Source organism: Bos javanicus, chromosome 3, assembly GCF_032452875.1.
Source record: "Bos javanicus breed banteng chromosome 3, ARS-OSU_banteng_1.0, whole genome shotgun sequence".
In the NCBI taxonomy this organism is placed as follows: Eukaryota; Metazoa; Chordata; class Mammalia; order Artiodactyla; family Bovidae; genus Bos; species Bos javanicus.
The window spans coordinates 113,599,587-113,625,720 of record NC_083870.1 but is presented as its reverse complement, the minus strand read 5'-3'; the positions used below and the strand labels follow the sequence as shown (position 1 = coordinate 113,625,720).

General features: G+C 43.5%; 1 protein-coding gene and 1 pseudogene across 2 annotated transcripts in view; both read right to left on the bottom strand.

Moving 5' to 3' along the window:
* Window positions 1–26,134, bottom strand: part of LOC133244906 (UDP-glucuronosyltransferase 1A1-like) — a 143,181-nt gene that overhangs the window by 52,414 nt on the left and 64,633 nt on the right. The window lies entirely within an intron of this gene.
* Window positions 3,658–7,109, bottom strand: LOC133244908 (UDP-glucuronosyltransferase 1A3-like; annotated as a pseudogene).

Below are 26,134 nucleotides of genomic sequence, written 5' to 3'. Positions count from 1 at the left end.
ACCTCCAACCTCTCTTCTAATCAACTTCTGTTGGGCTGGACTGAACTCTAAGCGGTTACCTGCGCCCCAGCCCCCACCCAGATCTTCTGCTGATTTTGACCTTATCTGAGAACTCTTTAAACTCTTTTACCCCAATTCATTGGTGAATTTGGAGCACATCCAGGGAAATACATGACATTCCTAAGACAGCTTTCTCTCAGTAGGGAGGGGACACTGGCTGTCAATTTTTCTCCTGGTCCACCCTGGGACACCTACTGCAATGTTCGGGGGAGAGTCTTTTGATTGGAGCAGATGTCAAATATAGAAACACCTGCAGTATAATGGCTGTTGGACAATTTTGTAGCTACTTCATGGAATAAGAGCTACTGTAATCTAAAAGTATCAGTGGGTAAGATAACCCTTAGCAATGACACACGGGGGTCAGAGAGGGCCAGCCCCCAATGTCAGCTCACCCTAGGACAGGAGCGAGCACTCTCCCGGCCTCAGAGAAGGCTCTCTGAATTTCTCTTATGATGCTGATGATGTTAATCTTCCACTACTCTATTTAGGAACTGGGGTGTACATGAATCTGGACCCCTAGTACACCATATACTCTGTGTTCAGATTTTTCTCCAAGGTCATTTACAGACCTAAGTCCTGATAAGGATAGATTCTTCAGAACTGAGGGGCTCCTGAATTTGTGGGAGCCTTCTCAGGTGGGGCCTGTGCAACAGATTGTGTCTCAGGCCCATGATGTAGCCCTGCTACAGAGACTGATGCCCACATGTGCTCAGCAGGACACGACATCTCCGTGTCCTGTCCACCCTGGGGATGATAGGGGCAGGATCCCTGTGCTGCCCAGTGATCTCTCTCACTGAGCACCCTCTTATGCATACATCAGTTCAGATCAGTTCAGTTGCTCAGTCGTGTCCAACTCTTTGCGACCCCATGAACCACAGCACGCCAGGCCTCCCTGTCCATCACCAACTCTCGGAGTCCACCCAAACCCATGTCCATTGAGTTGGTGATGCCATCCAATCATCTCATTCTCTGTCATCACCTTCTCCTCCTGCCCTCAATCTTTCCCAGCATCAGGGTCTTTTCAAATGAGTCAGCACTTTGCATTAGGTGGCCAAAGTACTGAAGTTTCAGCTTCAGCATCAGTCCTTCCAATGAATATTCAGGACTGATTTTCTTTAGGATTGACTGGTTGGATCTCCTTGCATTCCAAGGGACTCTCAAGAGTCTTCTCCAACACCACAGTTGAGAAGCATCAATTCTTCAGTGCTCAGCTTTCTTTATGGTACAACTCTCCCATCCATACATGACTATTTCAAATACCATAGCTTTGACTAGACGGACCTTTGTTGACAAAGTTATGTCTCTGCTTTTTAATATGCTGTCTAGGTTGATCATAGCTTTTCTTCCAAGAAGCAAGCGTCTTTTAATTTCATGGCTGTAGTCAACATCTGCAGTGATTTTGGAGCCCAGAAAAATAAAGTCAGCCACTGTTTCCATTGTTTCCCCATCCATTTGCCATGAAGTGATGGGGCTAGATGCCATGATCTTAGTTTTCTGAATGTTGAGCTTTAAGCCAACTCTTTCACTCTTTTCTTTCACTTTCATCATGAGACTTTTCAGTTCCTCTTTGTTTTCTGTCATAAGGGTGGTGTCATCTGCATATCTGAGGTAATTGATATTTCTCCTGGCAATCTTGATTCTAGCTTGTGCTTCATCCAGCCCAGCGTTTCTCATGATGTACTCTGCACCTAAGTTAAATGAGCAGGGTGACAATATACAGCTTTGACATACTCTTTTCCCTATTTGGAACAAATCAGCTGTTCCATGTCCAGTCCTAACTGTTGCTTCTTGACCCGCATACAGATTTCTCAAGAGGCAGGTCAGGTGGTCTGGTATTCCCATCTCTTGAAGAGTTTTCCACAGTTTATTGTGATTCACACAAAGTCTTTGGCATAGTCAATAAAGCAGAAGTAGATGTTTTTCTGGAACTTTCTTGCTTTTTCAATGATCCAACAGATGTTGGCAATTTGATCTCTGGTTCCTCTGCTTTTTCTAAATCTAGCTTGAACATCTAGAAGTTTATGGTTCATGTACTACTGAAGCCTTGCTTGCAGAATTTTGAGCATTACTTTGCTAGGATGTGAGATGAGTGCAATTGTGCGGTAGTGTGAACATTCTTTGGTATTGCCTTTCTTTGGGATTGGAATGAAAACTGATTTTTTCCTGTTACGCCCACTACTGAGTTTTCCAAATTTGCTGGCATATGGAGAGCAACACTTTCATAGCATCATCTTTTAGGATTTGAAATAGCTCAACTGGAAATCCATCACCTCCTGTAGCTTTGTTCGTAGTGATGCTTCCTAAGGCTCATTTGACTTTGCATCCAGGATCTCTGGCTCTAGGTGAGTGATCACACCATCATGGTTATCTGGGTGATTAAGATCTTTTTTGTGTAGTTCTTCTGTGTATTCTTGCCACCTTTTCTTAATATCTTCTGCTTCTGTTAGGTTCCTACCATTTCTGCCCTTTATTGAGCCCATCTTTGCATGAAATGTTCTCTTGATATCTCTAATTTTCTTGAAGATATCTTTAGTCTTTCCCATTCTATTCTTTCCCTCTATTTCTTTGCATTGATTGCTGCAGAAGGCTTGCTATTCTTTGAAACTCAGCATTCAGATGGATATATCTTTCCTTTTCTCCTTTTCCTTTAGCTTCTCTTCTTTTCTCAGTCCATGGAATTCCCCAGGCCAGAAAACTGGAGTGGGTAGCCTTTCCCTTCTCCCAGGGATCTTCCCAATCTTGGGATCAAACCGAGGTCTCCCACATTGCAGGTGGATTCTTTACCAGCTGAGCCACTAGAAAAGCCCAATCTAGCTCTGTACACCCCCACATTTTTCTCCAGACACCAACTCCTGGTCAGAAGACTTCTGGTCAACACAGCTCCATCTCAGAAAAGCTGGATCTGTTATTCCTTTCTCTGATCATAGAGAGCCCAACTTCTCTGTCCAGCATTATTTCATTTCCACTTAATTTATTTGACCTCTCTGAAACTTGTTTCCTCTGGGTATTAGGTTTCCTGTGATCACACCTCAATCCCTTCCAAGACAAAACCACTAAGAATTATCAGGTCAATAAATATATTTTGCCAGTTCTCTCATCCTTCATTTGAAGACCTCAATGTAAAATCCCTTATGGATGGATTCATAGCTCAAGTTCTCTGCTCCTACTAAGCTGAAGAAAGTTGCACAACAGTTACAACAGTACCTTTACAAGGGACAATCATGGTGGACTCACACCATTTCTTGTCAACCTGTTACTGAACATAATCTCTGCCTCTCCTTCCTCTCAAAGTGAAAGGAAAGTGAAATTAGCTCAGTCGTGTCCAACTCTTTGCACCCCATGGACTGTCAGGACTGTAGCCTGTCCATGGACATCTCCAGGCCAGAATACTGAAGTGGGTGGCCGTTCCCTTCTCCAGACGGTATTCCCAACCCAGGGATCAAACCCAGGTCTCCCACATTGCAGGCAGATTCTTTACCATCTGATCCACCAGGGAAGCCCCAGAATACTAGAGTGGGTAGCCTATCCCTTCTCCATCAGATCTTTCTGACCCAGGAATCAAACTGGAGTCTCCTGCATTGCTAGCCTATCCCTTCTCCATCAGATCTTCCTGACCCAGGAATCAAACTGGAGTCTCCTGCATTGCAGGTGGATTCTTTACCAGCTGAACTAACAGGGAAGCCCCCTCAAAGACCATCACAAACTTTTACTACACTACTTGAGGCATTTTAACAACTTATGTCACCAAAGACTACCAGAATTTGAAGGTTAGACTCTTTAGAAAGAACAGTAGATAAGAAAGAAGCTGGAAATAAGTTGTTTCCTAAAAATACATTTCACTTGGGAATTCCCTGGTTGACAAGTGGTTAGGACTCCAAGTGTTTACTGCCAAGGGCTTGGGTTAAATCTCTGGTGGGTGAACTAGGATCCCATAAGATGTGAAGCATGGCATAAATTTTTTTAAAATTTTTTCATTGAAAATAATGTGTTCCACTTGGAACACTGATTGAACAAAAGCAGCAGTACAGACCTGAGATAATGGTTTCCTGTTGCCACAGTTGAAACCCCCAATGAACACCATATTGGGCATGATCTGCCATGGGTTGTCCATCACAAAGTCTCCTCTGTACAGCCACGCAGATGCAGAGCCAAAAAATCTCCCCCAACAACACCTCTCTCTGAAGAAGCTCAGAGGCCATATGTGCATAAGGAGTGAAAGAAAAATGGCAAAGGTACTTCAGGGTCAGAGGGTAGAGCAAGTTCTTGACCCTTTGGAAGAACGTCATGTGATCTGAATTCCTTGTTAACAACTTAGGAACATAAGAGAAAGGGTTTGGGCATGCTGCGCCCTCAACATCTAAGTCACAGGGAAGGAAACGCAAGAAAGACACAGTAGGAATGGACAGATACTTAGCCAGCACTGCCCTGCAGGGGTAAATAGGGTCCGTTAAAACCTCATCGAAGGAACTGGCATTCAGGTCTCTGATCAGGTCCTTGTTATAAAACAGTGCCTCACAAGACCTTTCAAAGGCCAAAGACAGATTTTTCGTAGCTGTCATAGTTTTCCAAAACAGTGTTAAAAAATGCACTCTCTCAAAAAACATATTAAAACTGCCCATCAGGAAGTAATAAAAATCATCTGGGTGTATGGAATGGCATAGGTTTTCATGGTGAAAAAGTCCTCTGCCTTGATGTGAACGTTGACCTCCGGAGACAGGACCACTGCCTGGTGACCTCTGGCGTGGAGCTCCTGCACGGCCTCCTGCATGCTGAGCCAGTGGCTGCCCTCCGTGGGGACCACCAGCACCTTCCCAGCCTCGGCCCATTGCCCGACACACAGACAGAGCAGGAGTCCAGCCAGCACCTGCCACCGAAGCTGCAGTCCCAGGGCCATCTCCGCACAAACCAGAAGGTGCTCCGTCGCTGGTGGGGCTGTGCCACCTATATTTATTCCCATATATTTATCTTATCATCAAGTCACTTAAGCAAAATGGCATGTCATTGGAAGGCGCTGAGCCCTCTGAACATTAATCATTACAAGATAAATCTATGCCCATGTTTCATCACCTCTGGTTTCACCCAAAAAAAGATCACTCCCCCTTATCTTGGAAAAACTCCTCTGACCTACTGCTTCCTCTGGGGAACATTCTAGTTCACTCTCTTGTTCTTCATCCAAGACCCAAAGTAAGGCTGTGCCTGCCCTTTCCCTTGATCACCTCCTACCTCTCTGCTAACCGTTTCTCTGGGGCTGGACTGAACACTGAGGAGTCACCTCTGCCCCAGTCCCCACCCAGAACCTCTGCTGAATGTGACCTTATCTGGGAACTCTTTAAACTCTTTCTCCCTATTCATGAGTGAACTCAGAGCACCTCCAGGGAGATATTAATACATGACATTGCTATGATAGCTTTCTCTTAGCAGATAGGGGATGCTCACTGTCCATTTTTTCCTGTTCAACACTGAGACACCTCTTGCAATGTTCAGGGAAGAGTCTATTGGGACAGCTGTCAAACATCCACATATCTGGAGAGATCCTTAAGAAAGAGAGCTGAAGAGTTGGTTAATTCTGTTTCCACTTCATGGAATTAGAATTGCTGTTATCTAAAGTGTCAGTGATTAGATTGGTTAGTTTCTGTGATTATGGTTTCAGTCTGTCTGCCCGCTGATGCCCTCTCTCAGTGCCTACCATCTTACTGGGGTATCTCTTAGCTTGGATGTGGGGTGTCTCTTCATGGCTGCTCCAGCAAAGTGCAGCCACTGCTCCTTACCTTGGAGGTGGGGGACGTGGAGAATCTCTTCTCAAGATTATCTCCAATCTAATCACATGGACCACAGCCTTGTCTAACTCAATGAAAACTAAGCCATGCCTTGTAGGGCCACCCAAGATGGATGGGTCTTGGTGGAGAGTTGTGACAAAATATGGTCCACTGGAGAAGGGAATGGCAAACCACTTCAGTATTCTTGCCTTGAGAACCCCATAAACAGTATGAAAAGGCAAAATGATAGGACACTGAAAGAGGAACTCCACAGGTCAGTAGGCACCCAATATGCTACTGGAGATCAGTGGAGAAATAACTCCAGAAAGAATGAAGAGACAGAGCCAAAGCAAAAACAACACCCAGTTGTGGATGGGACTGGAGATAGAAGCAAGGTCCGATGCTGTAAAGAGCAATATTGCATAGGAACCTGGAATGTTCAGTTAAGTTCAGTTCAGTCACTCAGTCGTGTCCAAATCTTTGCAACCCCATGAACCGCAGCGAGCCAGGCCTCGCTGACCATCACCAACTCCCGGAGTTCACCCAAAGCCATGTCCAAAGAGTCAGTGATGCCATCCAACCATCTCATCCTCTGTTGTCCCCTTCTCCTCCCGCCTTCAAACTTTCCCAGCATCAGGGTGTTTTCCAATGAGTCAGCTCTGTGCATCAGGTGGCCAAAATATTGGAGTTTCAGCTTCAACATCAGTCCTTCCAATGAACACCCAGGACTGATCTCCTTTAGGATGGACTGGTTAGATCTCCTTGCAGTCCAAGGGACTCTCAAGAGTCTTCTCCAACACCACAGTTCAAAAGCATCAATTCTTCTGCTCTCAGTTTTCTTTGTAGTCCAACTCTCACATCCATACATGACCACTGGAAAAACCATAGCATTGACTAGATGGACCTTGGTTGACAAAGTAATGTCTCTGCTTTTTAATATGCTGTCTAGGTTGGTCATAACTTTCCTTCCTAGGAGTAAGCGTCTTTTAATTTCATGGCTGCAGTCACCATCTGCAGTGATTTTGGAGCCCAGAAAAATAGCCACTGTTTCCCCATCTATTTGCCATAAAGTGATGGGACCAGATGCCATGATCTTAGTTTTCTGAATGTTGAGCTTTAAAGCCAACTTTTTCACTCTCTTCTTTCGCTTTCATCAAGAAGCTCTTTAGTTCTTCACTTTCTGCCGTAAGGGTGGTGTCATCTGCATGTCTGAGGTTATTGATATTTCTCCCAGCAACCTAGATTCCAGCTTGTGCTTCCTCCAGCCCAGCGTTTCTCATGATGTACTCTGCATATAAGGTAAATAAGCAGGGTGACAATATGTACAGCCTTGACATACTCCTTTCACTATTTGTAACCAGTCTGTTGTTCCATGTCCACTTCTAACTGTTGCTTCCTGACCTGCATATAGGTTTCTCAAGAGGCAGGTCAGGTGGTCTGGGATCCCATCTCTTTCAGAATTTTCCAGAGTTTATTGTGATCCACACAGTCAAAGGCTTTGCCATAGTCATAAAGCAGAAATAGATGTTTTTCTGGAACTCTCTTGCTTTTTCTATGATCCAGCAGATGTTGGCAATTTGATCTCTGGTTCCTCTGCCTTTTCTAAAACCAGCTTGAACATCTGGAAGTTCATGTCCATGAATCAAGGCAAATTGAAAGTGGTCAAACAGGAGATGGCAAGAGTGAACGTCAACATTTTTTGGAATCAGCGAACTAAAATGGACTGGAATGGGTGAATTTAACTCAGATGACCATTATGTCTACTACTATGGGCAGGAATCCCTTAGAAGAGATGGAGTATCCATCACAGTCAACAAAAGAGTCTGAAATGCAGTACTTGGATGCAATCTCAAAAACGACAGAATGATCTCTGTTCATTTCCAAGGCAAACCATGCAATATCACAGTAATCCAAGCCTATGTTCCAACCAGTAACGCTGAAGAAGCTGAAGTTGAATGGTTCTATGAAGACCTACAAGACCTTCTAGGACTAACACCCAAAAAAGATGTCCTTTTCATTATAGGGGACTGGAATGCAAAAGTAGGAAGTCAAGAAACACCTGGAGTAACAGGCAAATTTGGCCTTGGAGTACAGAATGAAGCAGGGCAAAGGCTAATAGAGCTCTGCCAAGAGAACACACTGGTTATAGCAAACACCCTCTTCCAACAACACAAGAGAAGACTCAACACATGGACATCACCAGATGGCCAACACTAAAATCAGATTGATTATATTCTTTGCAGCCAAAGATGGAGAAGCTCTATATAGTCAGAAAAAACAAGACTGGGAACTGACTGTGGCTCAGATCATGAACTCCTTATTGCCAAGTTCAGACTGAAATTTAAGAAAGTGGGGGAAACCACTAAACCATTCAGGTATGACCTAAATCAAATCCCTTATGATTATACAGTGGAAGTGAGAAATAGATTTAAGGGATTAGATCTGATAGATAGAGTGCCTGATGAACTATGGACGGAAGTTCGTGACATTGTACAGGAGATAGGGAGCAAGACCATCCCCAAGAAAAAGAAATGCAAAAAAGCAAAATGGCTGTCTGGGGAGGCCTTACAAATAGCTGTGAAAAGAAGAGAAGTGAAAAGCAAAGGAGAAAAGGAAAGATATAAGCATCTGAATGCAGAGTTCCAAAGAATAGCAAGGAGAGATAAGAAAGCCTTCCTCAGCGATCAGTGCAAAGAAATAGAGGAAAACAATAGAATGGGAAAGACTAGAGATCTCTTCAAGAAAATTAGAGATACAAAGGGAACATTTCATGCAAAGATGGGCTCGATAAAGGACAGAAATGGTATGGACCTAACAGAAGCAGAAGATATTAAGAAGAGGTGGCAAGAATACACAGAAGAACTATACAAAAAGATCTTCACGACCCAGATAATCACGATGGTGTGATCACTGACCTAGAGCCAGACATCCTGGAATGTGAAGTCAAGTGGGCCTTAGAAAGCATCTCTACAAACAAAGCTAGTGGAGGTGATGGAATTCCAGTTGAGCTATTTCAAATCCTGAAAGATGATGCTGTGAAAGTGTTGCTCTCAATATGCCAGCAAATTTGGAAAACTCAGCAGTGGCCACAGGACTGGAAAAGGTCAGTTTTCATTCCAATCCCAAAGAAAGGCAAAGCCAAAGAATGCTCAAACTACCACACAGTTGCACTCATCTCACATCCTAGCAAAGTAATACTCAAAATTCTCCAAGCCAAGCTTCAGCAATACGTGAACCATGAACTTCCAGATGCTCACACTGGATTTAGAAAAGGCAGAGGAACCAGAGATCAAATTGTCAACATCTGCTGCATCATCAAAAAAGCAAAAAAGTTCCAGAAAAACATCTATTTCTGCTTTATTGACTATGCCAAAGCCTTTGACTGTGTGGATCACAAAAAACTTTGGAAAATTCTGAAAGAGATGGTAATCCCAGACCACCTGACCTGCCTCTTGAGAAACCTATATGCAGGTCAGGAAGCAACTGTTAGAACTGGACATGGAACAACAGACTGGTTCCAAATAGGAAAAGGAGTACATCAAGGCTGTATGTTGTCATCCTGCTTATTCAACTTATATGCAGAGTACATCATGAGAAACGCTGGGCTGGAGGAAGCACAAGCTGGAATCTAGGTTGCTGGGAGAAATATCAATAACCTCAGATATGCAGATGACACCACCCTTATGGCAGAAAGTGAAGAACTAAAAAGCCTCTTGATGAAAGTGAAAGAAGAGAGTGAAAAAGTTGGCTTTAAAGCTCAACATTCAGAAAACTAAGATCATGGCATCCGGTCCCATCACTTCATGGCAAATAGATGGGGAAACAGTGAAAACAGTGGCTGACTTTATTTTTCTGGGCTCCAAAATCACTGCAGATGGTGACTGCAGCCGTGAAATTAAAAGACGCTTACTCCTAGGAAGGAGAGTTATGACCAACCTAGACAGCATATTAAAAAACAGACACATTATTTTGTCAACCAAGGTCTGTCTAGTCAAGGCTATGGTTTTTCCAGTGGTCATGAATGGATGTGAGAGTTGGACTATAAAGAAAGCTGAGAGCAGAAGAATTGATGCTTTTGAACTGTGGTGTTGGAGAAGACTCTTGAGAGTCTGCAAGGACATCCAACCAGTCCAGCCTAAAGGAGATCAGTCCTGAGTGTTCATTGGAAGGACTGATGTTGAAGCTGAAACTCCAATACTTTGGCCACCTGATAAGAACTGACTCACTAAGAACTCAGTGACCCCTGTTAATTGTCTGGCTCTTAACTGCATGTCATACAGATTACAGGACAACTTTCTGGCTTCCCTCACTGTGATAAGCTGCCCTGTGTTTGGCACTCAACCTACATGGATACTATGAACCAAGTGAGGGTACACAGTGCACTTACGGGATTGGCAAGGAGTGTGGTGTTTTCTCTGCTACAGTTAGAAATACACATCTAGACTAGAATAAAATAATTGCTGGGAAGATTGAAGGCAGGAGGAGAAGGGGACAACAGAGGATGAGATGGTTGGACGGCATCACCCACTCAATGGAGATGAGTTTGAGTAATCTCCGGGAGTTGGTAATGGACAGGGAGGCCTAGAGTGCTGTGGCCCATGGGCTCATGAAGATTCTGACACGACTGAGCAACTGAACTGAACTGAACTGAAAGTTCCAGTGGGCAAGAGAACTCTTAGCGATGACACAGTGGCGCCAGTTAGGGCCAGCCCTCACGATCTACACACCATAGGACAGGAGGGAGCCATCCCCTGGCCTCAGAGGAGGGTCTCTGAATTCCTTTTATGCTGCTAAAGGTGCCAATCTTTCACTACTCTATTTAGGGACTGGGGCCTTTACTTATCTGGGCCTTTATTACATCTTGGAGTTTATGTTCAGATTTTTCTCCAAGGTCAGTTACAGACCTAAGTCCTGTTCTGGATGGATTCCTCTAAAGCCAGTGGGCAATTCTGGAGAGCTTCAGTCACGATGATACTGTGCCAGCAAGTGCCGTTTGGATCATCCTCTACCTTATTAACATCGGGACACAGCCTCACCCATCAGTTAGTCAGCACTAGTACTAGGATACTCCAGGCCAAGTAGCTAGTTAAGTGGAGACACAGAGCCATCCATTAGTAGGCAGCTGCATTAACCCTCTAAGAACAAGCCACCTGGGACCTGGCCCCATCCACCAGAAGGCCCAGGACCAGGCCCCGTGCACCACAGTGCCCAGGACCTGGACTTACCTACCAGTGCACCAGCACGAGCTCAGGACACCCCTGGACCTCACCCCACCCTCCAGCAGACTGACACCAGCTCCAGGAAACCTGGGCTCTACAGACAGGGACTCCAGGATCCGGATTAACCTACCAGTGGGCCACCATTAGATACATATGCAGACATATGTGGCCTCAACATAGGAGCACTTAAATACAAATGGCAAGTATTAACAGACATAAAAAGACAAGGTGACAGTAAACAACAATATTAGGGTGATTTAAAATCCCACATACATCAGTGGACACAGCATTCAGACAGAAAACCAATACAGAAACACTGGTCCTAAACAACACATTAGACCAGTTAGGCTTAATAGATATATGCAAAACATTCCATCAAAAGCAGCAAAACACACATTCTTTTCAAGTGTATATGGTATATCAGTCTTGGTAAATCACACAGATCAAGTGTCACTAAACTCAAGAATACTGAAATCACATCAAACATCTTTTCCAACCATGATGTTATGAAACTAAAACTGAACTACAAAAAAAGCTGCAGAAACGCATGGAGGCAAAACAATGTGTCACAGTCAGTGGGTCATTGAAGAAATTAAACAAATACCTCAAGACAAATAAAAATGAAAACGTGATAATCCAAAATCTATGGGAAACAGTAAAAGTAGTTCTAAAAGGAACGTTTTTAGCCATACAAGCATAGATCATGAAATAAGAAAAATCTGAAATAACCTAAACTTACACCCAAAGTAACTAAAAAGAATAACCAAAATCCAGAAGAATATAAAGAAAAAAAAATCATAAAGCTTAAGCCAGAAATTTAAAAGATCAATGAAACAAAGAACTGATTCTTTGAAAAAATAAAGTTGATAAACTTTCAGTCAGAGTCATCAAAAAGAAAGGAAGTCCAGGTAAATAAAAGCCAAAATGAGAAAGACGAAGTCCCAAGAAACACACAAAACATATAAAGGACCATAAGAGATTACTGTGAACAGTTATATGCCAATAAAATGAACAATTAGAAGACATGGACAGATTCTTAGAAATGGACTACATCCCAAGACTGAACCAGGAAGAAATAGAAAATATTAACAAACCAATTACCAGTAATGACACTGAATCAGCAATAAAAAGATCTCCCACAATTGAAGAATACAAAAGCTATAAGAGACCTAAAGTCATGGAAGTTAATATAAATTAAGTACATGAGACACAAGGTCAGCAAAAAAACAAACAAACGGCTAACTCAGTGGATTAAGAAACAAATCCTGCCCCCAAGAGTCCTATTTCAATTAAACCCAAATATCCAGAGTTAACATGAGAAGACTGTGAAACTGTGAGGAAAGCCGTAGTTCCCATGATGGAAACTTGGGGTGGAGTGGTCAGGGCCGGGGCAGATTTGGAGGTGAGGTCAAATCTTTCCACTTTGAGACTCAGTTCTCAGCATCACTGCCCCCACCTTCACTGCATTCACAGTTTACCTCCTTCCAGCCCCCACCACTACTTTTTGATGACCTCAGTGTCCCACCTTGAAGACCTATATGACACGCAATCCAGCCCCGTACATCACCACATTTTACTCCAGACACCAAGTCCTGGCCAGAAGACTTCTGGTCAGCACAGCTCCATCTCTGAGAAGTTGGGCTCAATTATTCCTTTCTCTGATCACGGAGACCTCGACTTCTCTCTCCGGTATTATCTCACTTCCACTTACTCTAGCTCTCTGAAATTTCAGATTCTTTTTGGTGTTTAGGTCTCCTGCAACCACAATCCTTTCCAAGACAAAACCAGTATCAGTTCAACAAATGCCATCTGCTATTCTTTCCTCCTTCTACGGAACACTCTCAGGCAAAAACTCCTGATGGATGGATTCTCAGCTCAACAAACGTGCTCCTTCCTACTCAGCTGGAGAAAATCGGACAATGGTTACAACAGTGCCTACAAAAAAGTGCAATCACAGGCGAATAACAAACACCATCGCTTATCAGTTCTATTGCAGACCCTCATCCCTGACTGTCACTCCTCTCAGAGACCATCACAAACTTTACCACACTACTGCAGGCACTTTAACAATTCACAACAGAGACTGTTAGAAGGAGAATGTGAGGTAGGAACTTTTAGAAAGATCAATATATATTAAGCACCTGGAAGTAAGATATTTATAAAAAGTATGTTTCACTTGGGAACTCCCAGGCAAGGCAGTGGTTAGGACTCAAGCCATCGTTGCCAAGGGCCCAGGTTCAAATCCTGGTTGAGGAACTAGGATCCCACAGGCACTGCAACATGGCAAAAAAAAAAAAAAAGTAATTAATTAATTAATTTTAAAAACATGTGCTCCACTTGGAACACTGATTGAATAAAAGCAGCAGTACAGACCTGAGATAATGGTTTCCTGTTGGCACAGTTGATGCCCCCAGTGAATACCATGTTGGGCATGATGGGCCGTGGATAGTCCATCACAAAGTTTCCTCTGAACAACCACATGGATCCAGAGGCAAGAATCTCCCCGCCGTGACACCTCTCTCTGAAGAAGCTCAGAGGCCATACGTGCATAAGGAATGACAGAAACCTGGCAAATGTACTTCAGGCTCAGAGGGTAGAGCATGCTCTTGACCCTTTGGAAGAATGTCATGCGGTCTGAATTCATTGTTAACAACCTAGGAATGCATGAGAAAGGGTTTGGGCATGCTGTGCCCTCAACATCTAAGTCACACAGAGGGAACACAATAAATGAATAAATAAATACAGCAGAAATCAACAGGTACTTAGCCAGCCCCTGTGGGGAAAACAGCTAATCAGCCAGGATGGCACCTTTAGGAAGGACTGATGCTGAAGCTGAAACTCCAATACTTTGGCCACCTGGTACAAAGAGGTGACTCACTGGAAAAGACCCTGATGCTGGGAAAGATTGAGGGCAAGAGAAGGAGGAGACAGAGGATGAGATGGTTGGCTGGCATCACCGACCTGATGGACACGAGTTTGAGTAAACTCCAGGAGTTGGTGATGGACAGGGAGGCCTGGCCTCCTGCAGTCCGTGGGGTCGCAAAGAGTCGGACATGACTGAGCGAGAGAACTGAACTGAACTGAACAGCTAAGCGTGTTGTCTAGCACTGAGCATGCGCCTCAGGAGGTACTTGCTTGGTCCTGGGCTACTTTGTGCGGTGTACCTGACTGAGCTCCACCTAAAGCCTCATGGCTGTGTCCATCGGGTCAGCTACGAGAGGAGACAATATAGTGTGTCTGCTGCTATGGCTGCTGTGCCAGCCAGGAGAGAAGAAACGCGTCTGCTGTTTCCACGGCTTCTTGAGTCTTATTCCAGCCTCTTAGCTGGTGCCTTGCCTACCACAGGTTCAACAAACATTGCGCAAGTGAGATACAGCGGAACAGTTCTTGCTGTGAACTGGATCGGCAAGACAGCCCCGCCACAGTACATAGGGTCCCTTAAAACTGCATCAAAGGGACTGGCATTCGAGTGCCTGATCAGGTCCTTGGAATACCTTAAAAGACCTTACAGAGAGCAAACAGTCGTTACAGACACCGTAGCTCCCAGAAACAGTGCTAAAAAACATCCTCTTTCAAAAAGCAGGTGAACATGACCCCTCATGAGAGAATCATATTCTTCCTGTGTGTCAGGAATCACACAGATTTTCGTGGTGAAAAAGCGCTCTGCCTGGGTGTGTATATTCACCTGCAGAGGAACAACCACTGCTCGGTGGCCTTGGGCCTGGAGCTCATTAATGGCCTCCCTGCATGCTTAAGCGAGTGGCTGCCCTCCATGGGGACCACCAGCATATTCTCAGACTTGGTTATCGCTTGATGCACAGACAGAGCAGGAGTCCAGCCAGCACCTGCCACGGAAGCTGCAGTCCCAGGGCCATCTCCACACAAACCAAAAGCTACTGAGTCTCCGGTTGAGCTGTGCCACCTATATTTGTTCCCTTTATCTTATCATCAAGTCACTTAAGCAAAATGGCATGGCATTGGAGGGCAGTTTGCCACCCATACATTAATCATTACAGGATAAGTCCATGCCTGGGTTTAATCACCTCTGATTTCACCCTAGGAAAGTCCCTTCCTCCCTTCTCTTGGAAAATCTCCTCTGACTCTGCTGCTCCCGGTAGGGAGCATTCTAGATCACTGAAATGTTTGTCATCCAATTTCCAAAGCAAGGCTGCGTGGGCACATTCCCTTTGATCACCTTCTGCCTCTCTGCTAAGCACACTCTACAGGGCTGGACTGAACTCTCAGAAGTCACCTCTGTCCCAGTCCCCACCCAAAACCTCTGGTGCATGTGACCTTATCTGAGAACTCTTTAAACTCTTTCCCCTGATTGATGGGTGAACAAGGAGCCCTTCATTGTTCACTTCCAGGGAAACATACAACATCGCTGAGACAGCTTTCTCTCAGCAGGAGGGAACCTGATTGTCTTTTTGTTCCTCTTCCACACTGAGACACCTCTTCCACTGTTTAGGGGGAGAGTCTGTTGGAGGAGCTGTCGTATATGGAAATATCTGATGAAATTCCTGATGAAGACAACAGAAGTGATGTTTGAAACATCTGTATTAACTTCCTGGAATAAGAGTTGCTGTTATCTAAAGCATCGATGGGCAAGGCAACACTTAGCAATGACACAGTGGGGTCAGAAAGCACAAGTCCCGAAGATATGCACACCCAGGACATCAGGGAGCTGTCCCTTGCCCCCAACCTCTCTCTCTGAATCCTCTTCTGATGCTGAAGGCGTCAGTCTTCTGCTACTCTGTTTAGGGACTGGGGTGTACCTTAATCTGGGCTTTTATTATATCTTATTGTTTATGTGCAGATTTTTCTCCAAGGTCAGTTACAGTGTTGAGTCCTGATAAGGATAGATTCCTCCAAAACAGAGGGGCTCCTGAATTTGTGGGACCCTTCTGAGGCGGGGCCTGTGCGACTGCTTGCATCGCGGGCCCATGAGGCGGCCCTGCTACAGAGACTGATGCTCACGTGTGCTCAGCAGGATACGGCATCTCCGTGTCCCGTCTGCCCTGGGGACGATGTGGGAGGGCTTCTTGGGCTGCCCAGCCCTAAACCAGCAAAAATGTGATCGGCTGTCCCATCCTTGCCATTCAAAGTAACACATATACTAAGCCAACTAAGGCTACACAGTGCACTTGGGGGATTGGAAACTGATGGTATTTTCTCTGGTCCAGTTAGAGCTTTAAATCTACACTAGAATAAAATAAATGAAGAGGCATACAACATCATTCCTGGGAAGAATGAACACTCTAACTCTTGATTTTGCACCAAATTAAGGTATAGATAAAATGATAGACCAAGTCAAATCTCACTGAAATTTGTAATATGACCCCAAAAATTCACCTAGAAGCATTTCTGGTTTCTAATAGGAGTGACTCCTATCAGATTAATGCTCTCAAACAACTTTTAAATCCAGATAGACTTCACATATATGGTCAAGTTATTTTGGGCAAGGCTGCACAATATTCAATGCTGCTGCTGCTAAGTCACTTTGGTCGTGTCCAACTCTGCAACCCCATAGACGGCAGTGCACCAGGCTTTCCAGTCCCTGGGATTCTCCAGGCAAGAACACTGGAGTGGGTTGCCATTTCCTTCTCTAATGCATGAAGGTGGAAAGTGAAAGTGAAGTCGCTCAGTTGTGTCCGACCCTCAGTGACCCCATGGACTGCAGCCCTCCAGGCTCCTCCGCCCATGGGATTTTCCAGGCAAGAGTACTGGAGTGGGGTGCCATTGCCTTCTCCCCAGTATTCAGTAGGGACCATCTTTTCAACAAATGGTGCTGGGAAAACTGGGTGTCTGAATGTAAGCAATGAAATTGGACTCTTACTAACGCCATATATTATTTTATATTTGTTTAATTGCTAATTCGTGTTGGACTCTTTTGAAACCCCACCAGGCTCTTCTGTCCATGGAATTTCCTAGGGAAGAATACTAGAGTGGGTTGCCATTCCCTTCTCCAGGGATCTTCCTGACCCAGAGATTGAACCTGTGTCTGCTGCATTGACAGGCATATCCTTTACCACTGAGCCACCAGGGAAGCCCAATGCCACATGTAAGTTCAACTCAAAATCAAAGACCTAAATGTAAGACCAGAGCTATAAAACTCTTCAAACTAGACATATGAGAAGACAACACAACATTTGGCAAAGATTTCTTGAAATTACACCAAAGAATAGCTAATAAAAAATTAAAAACTGGACTTCATGAAAAATTTTAAATGTGTGCATCAAATGATATTAACAACAGAGTGAAAGCACAGAGTTGCTAGAATACATTCAAACTTGAGATACAGATATAAGCGTTTATGTATGAACTTCTTGTGTTAGTCGCTCAGTCGTGTCCGACTCTTTGCGACCCCATGGATGGTAGCCCACCAGGCTCCTCTGTCCAGGGGATTCTCCAGGCAAGAATACTGGAGTGGGTTGCCATTCCCTTCCCCAGGGGATCTTTCCAACCCAGGGATTGAATCCCAGTCTCCCGCATTGCAGGCAGATTCTTTACTATCTGAGCCACCAGAGAAGCCAAAACCAAAAAGGCACACCATAGAGTGAAAGAAAACATTTACAAATATGTTTGATACAGGATTAACATCCAGAATATATGGAGAACTCATGGAACTCAACATGGGCAAAAAGACCTGATTCAAAATAGACAAACAACTTAGACATTTCTCAAAAGAATATGTGCAAATAACCAATAAGCATTGAAAAGATGCTTAACATAATCATTAGGGAAATGCAGATCAAAGCTACAATGAGATGTCTCCTCACACCATTATGATGGCAATCATAAAACAAACAAAACAGAAAACAAGGAAAAAAATGTGGAAAAATTGGAACCCTCGTGTACTGTTGATGGGAATGTAAATTGCTGTAGCCACTGTCAAAACAGAATGGCAGCTCCTCAAAAACTTAAATACCAGATGATCCAGCCATTCCACTTCTTAGTACATGCACAAAAGCATCGAAAACAGAGTCTTAAAGAGGGATTTGTACATCCATGTTCAGCAGCATTATCCCCAATAGCCTAAAGGTGAAAGCCAACCATGTTCATTGGCAGATAAACAGATAAGCAAACTGTGCCTCATTTATACAATGAAATATATTTCAGCCTTAAAAAGGAAAGAAATTCTAAGAATATATATGACAACATGAATGAATCCAGAGAACATGATGCCAAGTGAAAAGGCCAGTAGCAAAAAGAAAAATATTGTACAATTCCACTTATATTAGGTATCTAGAGCGCTCAAATTCATAGGCACAGAAAGTAAAATGGTGGTTTCCAGGGACTGTGAGGTGGGAGAAATGGAGAGATGTAGTTTAAGGGGTAGAGAGTTTCAGTTTTTCAAGACGAAGAGTTATGGAAATTGGTTGCACAACAATATGACTGTAATTAACACTACTAAACTGCACACTCGGAGAAGGCAATGGCACCCCACTCCAGTACTCTTGCTTGGAAAGTCCCATGGATGGAGGAGCCTAGTGGGCTGCAGTCCATGGGGTCGCTAAGAGTCAGACACGACTGAGCGACTTCGCTTTCACTTTTCACTTTCATGCATTGGAGAAGGAAATGGCAACCCACTCCAGTGTTCTTGCCTGGAGAATCCCAGGGACAGGGGAGCCTGGTGGGCTGCCGTACTGGGGTCGCACAGAGTCGGACATGACTGAAGTGACTTAGCGGCAGCAGCAGCAAACTGTACACTTAAATGTGGTTAAAATGGTAAATCTTATGTTAGGGATGTTTTACCACAATTAAGCATTAAAAAGAAAATTTTATGAAGAAAACACAACAGTCATAAACCTATGTGCAACAATCTAAAAGCTATATATTTAAAGGAAAACTAGTAAAACTTCCAAATGTAATTTGAGAAAAATTCAGTTAAATGGGGGGATATTTTTAGGTATTATTTTCTGAATTGGGCACACTGAGCTTTTCTTAATAGAAAAATTTTAATATACCTCTTTAGGTTTACATATGGAATGTTTACAAACACTGATCGTATGCTGTCTCACATAGTAGCCACTGACTATGTACGAGTATTGAGTACTTGGAATGTGTAGAGTCCAAATTGCTATGTGCTGTATGTGTAAAAGACATACCAGGTCTTGAGGATTAGTATGAAATTTTTAATTCTGAAGTATCTCAATAATTTTATATTGAGGAAACTGGCCAAGATGTTGGACTGGGAAGACCTTGGGCTCATTTCCTCTTACAGGCTCACCAATATTACAACTTATAGAGCAAATACTGATGTGAAACACCAAAGACTAGCTGAAAAGATCTTCCACAACTAAGTACATAAAGAAGGAACCACAAGATTTGTAGAGACTCTGGTTCGATTCCGGGGTTCAGAAGACCCACTGGAGAAGGGATAGGCTACCCACTCCAGTATTCTTGGGCTTCCCTGGTGGCTCAGCTGATTAAGAATCCGCCTGCAATGCAGGAGACCTGGATTCGATCCCTGGGTTGGGAAGATCCCCTGAAGAAGGGAAAGGCTACCCATGCAGTATTCTGGCCTGGAGAATTCCATGAACTGTATAGTCCATGGGGTCACAAAGAGTTGGACATAACTGAGTGACTTTCACTTTCACTTCATGGCAAATAGATGGGGAAACAGTGGCTGACTTTATTTTTCTGGGCTCCAAAATCACTGCAGATGATGACTGCAGCCATGAAATTAAAAGATGCTTACTCCTTGGAAGGAAAATTATGACCAACCTATGCTAGGTCACTTCAGTCGTTTCCGACTCTGTGCGACCCCATAGACAGCAGCCCACCAGGCTCCCCCGTCCCTGGGATTCTCCAGGCAAGAACACTGGAGTGGGCTGCCATTTCCTTCTCCAACCTAGACAGCATATTAAAAAGCAGAGATGTTACTTTTCCAAAAAAGGTCCGTCTAGTCAAGGCTATGGTTTTTCCAGTAGCCACGTATGGTTGTGAGAGTTGGACTATAAAGAAAGCTGAGAGCCGAAGAATTGATGCTTTTGAACTGCGGTGTTGGAGAAGACTCTTGAGAGTCCCTTGGACTGAAAGGAGATCCAACCAGTCCATCCTAAAGGAGATCAGTCCTGAGTGTTCATTGGAAGGACTGATGTTGAAGTCGAAACTCCAATACTTTGGCCACCTGATGTGAAGAACTGACTCACTGAAAAAAAGTTTGATTCTGGGGAAGATTGAAGGCAAGAGGAGAAGGGGACAACAGAGGATGAGATGGTTGGATGTCATCACCGACTCAATGGACACAAGTTTGGGTAAACTCTGGGGGTTGGTGATGGACAGGGAGGCCTGGCATGCTGCAGTCCATGGGGTCACAAAGAGTCGGACATAACTGAGCGACTGAAATGAACTGAAGATATGGTATAATCAAGACCCACACCCCACGGTGGACGATCCACAAATGGGAGTTAATTAGTATTGCAGAGGTTCTCCCTCAGGAGTGAGGGATATGAGCCCACATTGGGCTTCCTAGCCTGGGGGTCCTGAAATGGGAAGAAGGGTTTCCAGAATGTTGGGCTTGGAAGGCCAGTGGGGCTTACTTTCAGGACAGCCAGGGGCTGTAGGATATAGAGACTCCACTCTCAAAGCGTGCACACAAAATCTCACATACTCTAGGGACCAGGGAAGAAGCAGCAATCAGAAAGGAGCCTGGTCAGACCCACCTGCTGATCTTAAACAGCCTCTCAGAGAGGCAGGAGACAGAGGTCATTCTGGGATATAAATATGGGCGCCAACTGTTTTGGGGGAGCTCAGTTCTAACGATGCCACTGTGCTGGCTAGTGCCATTTTGAAATCCTCTCTCTCTAGATCAATAGTATCAGGACCCAGCCCCACCCATCACCCTGTCAACACCAGTACAAGGATGCCTCATGTAAAAGGGCTGATTGAGTGGAGACACAGACCCATCCACTAGTGACCAGCTACCTTAGAATCTCCTGAGCTCTCAGCCACCTGGGACCTAGAATTGCCTACCAGTGCTCCTGGGCCTCACCCACCCTCCAGCAGGATGACATGAGCTCCACGATTGGTGTTGACAGAATGAAGTAAAATTGTCACTTTTCACAGATTACATGATATGCACTACACATAGAAAATCCTAAAATCACCACCAAAAACTACTAGAACTCATCAGTGAATTCAGTAATGTTAAGGCCAAAATCACTGCAGATGGTGATGGCAGCCATGAAATTAAAAGACGCTTACTCCTTGGACAGAAAGTTATGACAAACCTAGATAGCATATTCAAAAGCAGAGACATTACTTTGCCAACAAAGGTCCGTCTAGTCAAGGCTATGGTTTTTCCAGTGGTCATATATGGATGTGAGAGTTGGACTGTGAAGAAAGCTGAGCACCAAAGAATTGATGCTTTTGAACTGTGGTGTTGGAGAAGACTCTTGAGAGTCCCATGGACTGCAAGGAGATCCAACCACTCCATTCTGAAGGAGATCAGCCCTGGGATTTCTTTGGAAGGAATGATGCTAAAGCTGAAACTCCAGTACTTTGGCCACCTCATGCAAAGAGTTGACTCATTGGAAAAGACTCTGATGCTGGGAGGGATTGGGGGCAGGAGGAGAAGGGGACGACAGAGGATGAGATGGCTGGATGGCATCACCGACTCGATGGACATGAGTCTGAGTGAACTCCAGGAGTTGGTGATGGACAGGGAGGCCTGGTGTGCTGTGATTCATGAGGTGGCAAAGAGTCGGAGACTACTGAGCAACTGAACTGAACTGAACTGACTGAAGGCATACAAAATTATTATACAGAAATCTACTGCATTTCTATACACTGAGAGTGAACTATCAGGAAAAGAAATTATTAATAATATTACCATTCTATTTTCAATCATATCAAAAAGAATGTAACACCTAGGAATAAATATAAGAAGGTTAAAGACCTATACTCTGGGAACTATAAGACACTGATGAAAGACATTGAAGATGACACAAACAAATAAAAAGATACACTGTGGATACATGGATTAAAAGAATTAACATTAAAGTGACCATACTACCCAAGGCAAGCTATAGATTCAACACAGTATCTATCAAAACACCAATGGCATTTTTCAAAGAACAAGAAAAAATAATTCTAAAATTTTTATGGAAGCATAAAAGACTGAATAACCAAAAAAATCTTGAGAAAAAAGAACAGAACTGGAGCAGCAACATGGATAGGCCTTAGAGATTATCATACTAAGTGAAACAATCAGATAAAGACACATATCATGTGGTATCACTTATACATGGACTCTAAAAAAATGATACAAATAAACTTATTTTTCAAAAGAAACAGACTCACAGGCATAGAAAAGAAGTTTTTGGTTACCAAAAGGGAAAGAGAGGGGAGAGTTAAATTAGGATCTTGAGATTAACAGCTACATATCACTATACATAAAAGAGATAAATAGCAAGTTCCTATGTACAGAATCCCAGGGATGGGGGAGCCTGGTGGGCTGCCATCTATGGGGTCGCACAGAGTCGGACACGACTGAAGTGACTTAGCATGTACAGCAAAGGGAGCTATATTCAATACCTTGTAATAATCTGTAATGAAAAAGAATATATATCTCAATAACTTTGCTGTATGACAGAAACTAACACAACATTGTTCAAATTAACTATACTTCAGTTTTTTCAAAAAGAGTCAGACTAAAGGAATCACACTTCCTGGTTTAAAACTATGCTACAAAACTACAGTGATCCAAGCAGTAAGGTCCTACAGAAACACACATGTATCAGTGGAACAGAATATACGGCAGAAATAACTTCAGATCTATACTGCAGCTGATCTACGACAAAGGAGGTAATAATATACAATGGGGGAAAGACAGCCTCTTCAGTAAATGGTATTGGGAAAACTTGGCAGCTGCATGCAAAAGAATCAAACTGGATTGCTCTCTCACACTATGAACAAAAATAAATTCAAAATAGATTAAAGACTTAAAGCCATAAAACTTCGGGTAGAAGACATAAGGCAGTAACCTCTTTAACTTTTTAAATATTACTATTAATATTACTATTACATTTTTTTGGATATGATTCCTCAGACAAGAGAGACAAAAGTAAAATAAACGAATGGGACTTTATCAAACTAAAATCTTTTGAACAGCAAAGAAAATTACTAACAAAAGGGAAAGGCCACTTTCTGAATGGAAGAAGACATTTGCAAATAATATATCTGATAATAGGTTAATATCCAAAAGACACAAAGAACTCCAAGTCAATACCAACCAAAAAAAAAAAAAAACAACATGATTAAAAATGGACTGAGACTTAAAGAGACATGTTTCCAGAGAAGACATACAAATGGCCAACAGGCACGTGCAAGGATGCTCAACATCACTAATCATGAGAGAAATGCAAATCAAACAACAATGAACTATCACCTCACACCTGTCAGAATGGCTATTATCAAAAAGACAATAAATAACAAAGGTCGGCGAGGATGTCAAGAAAGAGGAACTCTAGGGCAGTATTGTGGGCAATGTAAATTGTTGCAGTCACTATGGAAAACAGTACAGCGTTTCTCAAAAAGTTAAAAACAAAACTGTCATATCATCCAGCAACTCCACTCCTGGGTATTTATCCAAAACATACGCCAAAAAACATTAATTAGAAAAGATATATACACCCCTATGTTCATTGCAGCCTCGTTTACTACAGTCGAAAATACTGGCTACTGAATATTGCTCGGCCATAAGAAAGAAAGGAATCTTGTCGTTTGTGACAACATGAATGGACCCAGAGGGTATCACGCTTAGTGAAGTAAGTCAGGGAAAGACAAATACTGCATGATTTCACTTATACAAGAAAAATAAAAGGCAAAGCAAGTGAACAGAAACAGACTCATAGAGAACAAACAGGTAGTTGACAAAAAGCAGGAGAGTGAGAGGAGAGAGAAGGCTGAGGGGGATTAAAATACAAACTTTCGGCTGCAAAATAAATGTCACAGGTATGAAAGGAGTGTGTGAAATACAGTCAGTAGTTATGTAATACATTTCTATGATGAATATCATAGCTGGGTTTATTGTGGTGATTATTTTAACTGTATCAAAGTATTGAAACTCTAAGTTGCATAATAGGAGCAAACAGTGCTGCAGGCCAACCATACTACAAAAACAAGCAAGAAACTCAGAGAGAGAGAAACCAGATCTGTGGCTACCAGAGGCAGGAGACGCGGGGATGGGGACTGGGTGAAGGCAGTCTAAGGGTGCAGATGTGGAGCTATAAGAGAAATAAACACTAGGGATGTAATTAACAACATTCACTTTCACTTTTCACTTTCATGCATTGGAGAAGGAAATGGCAACCGACTCCAGTGTTCTTGCCTGGAGAATCCCAGGGACAGGGGAGCCTGGTGAGCTGCCGTCTATGGGGTCGCACAGAGTCGGACACGAATGAAGCGACTTAGCAGCAGCAGCAGCAGCAGTATCAGTTCAGTCGCTCAGTCATGTCTGACTCTTTGCGACCCCATGAACCACAGCACGCCAGGCCTCCTTGTCCATCACCAGCTCCCAGAGTCTACCCAAGCCATGTCCATTGAGTCAGTGATGCCATCCAACCATTTCATCCTCTGTCGTATCCTTCTCCTCCTGCCCTCAATCTTTCCCAGAATCAGGGTCTTTTCCAATGAGTCAGCTCTTCCCATCAGGTGGCCAAAGTATTAGAGTTTCAGCTTCAACATCAGTCCTTCCAATGAACATCCAGGACTGATCTCCTTTAGGATGGACTGGTTGGATCTCCTTGCAGTCCAAGGGACTCTCAAGAGTATTCTCAACACTACAGTTCAAAACCATCAGTTCTTCGGCACTCAGCTTTCTTTATAGTCCAACTCTCACATCCGTATGTGACTACTGGAAAAACCATAGCCTTGACTAGATGGACCTTTGTTGGCAAAGTTATGTCTCTGCTTTTTAATATGCTGTCTAGGTTGATCATAACTTTCCTTCCAAGGAGTAAGGTGTCTTTTAATTTCATGGCTGCAATCACCGTCTGCAATGATTTTGGAAGCCCCCCTAAAATAATGTAAGCCATTGTTTCCACTGATTCCCCATCTGTTTGCCATGAAGTGATGGGAGAATGCCGTGATCTTAGTTTTCTGAATGTTGAGCGCAGGAGCAGCTGCGAGGAGCTACCCCGCATCCAAGGTCAGGGGAGGCAGCTGTGCTTTGCTGGAGCAGCCGTGAAGAGATACCCCATGTCCAAGGTAAGAGAAACCCAAGTAAGACAGTAGGCGCTGAGAGAGGACATCAGAGGGCAGACAGACTGAAACCACAATCACAGACAACTAGCCAATCTGATCACATGGACCACAGCCTTGTCTGACTCAGTGAAACTAAGCCATGCTGTGTGGGGCCACCCAAGACTGCGGGTCATGGTGGAGAGGTCGGACAGAATGTGGTCCACTGGAGAGGGGAATGGCAAACCACTTCAGTATTCTTGCCTTGAGAACCCCATGAACAGTATGAAAAGGCAAAAAGATAGGACACTGAAAGATGAACTCCTCAGGTTGGTAGGTGCCCAATATGGTACTGGAGATCACTGGAGAAATAACTCCAGAAAGAATTAACAACATTAACTCCTTTAATTTTTTGTCTATGTGAGATAACGGGTGATCACTAAATTTGTTTTAGTAAACGTCTCATGATCTAGGTAAGTCAAATCATTCTGCTGTCCACCGTAAGCTTCTACAGGAAAATGACAAGCAAAAGTGTGAGTTGTTCAGTCATGTCTGACTCTTTGCAGCCCCATGGACTGTAGCCCACCAGGCTTCTTTGTGCATGGAATTCACCAGGCAAGAATACTGGAGCGGGTAGCCATTTCCTTCTCCAAGGGATTTTCCCGACCCACGGATGGAACTCGGGTCTCCTGCACTGCAGGAGGAGTCTTTACCATCTGAACCTCCAGGGAAGCATGTCAACTATATCTCAATAAAACTGAAAGAAACAAAGACAAACAAGTACCTGAAAATTTTTTATATTGAGTATATGTTTAAAGGTTAGTATTTTTATATATTTGATTCAGTAAAATATATAATTAAAATTAATTTTAACCCTCTTTTTGCTTTTTTTAAATATATCTACTAAAAAGC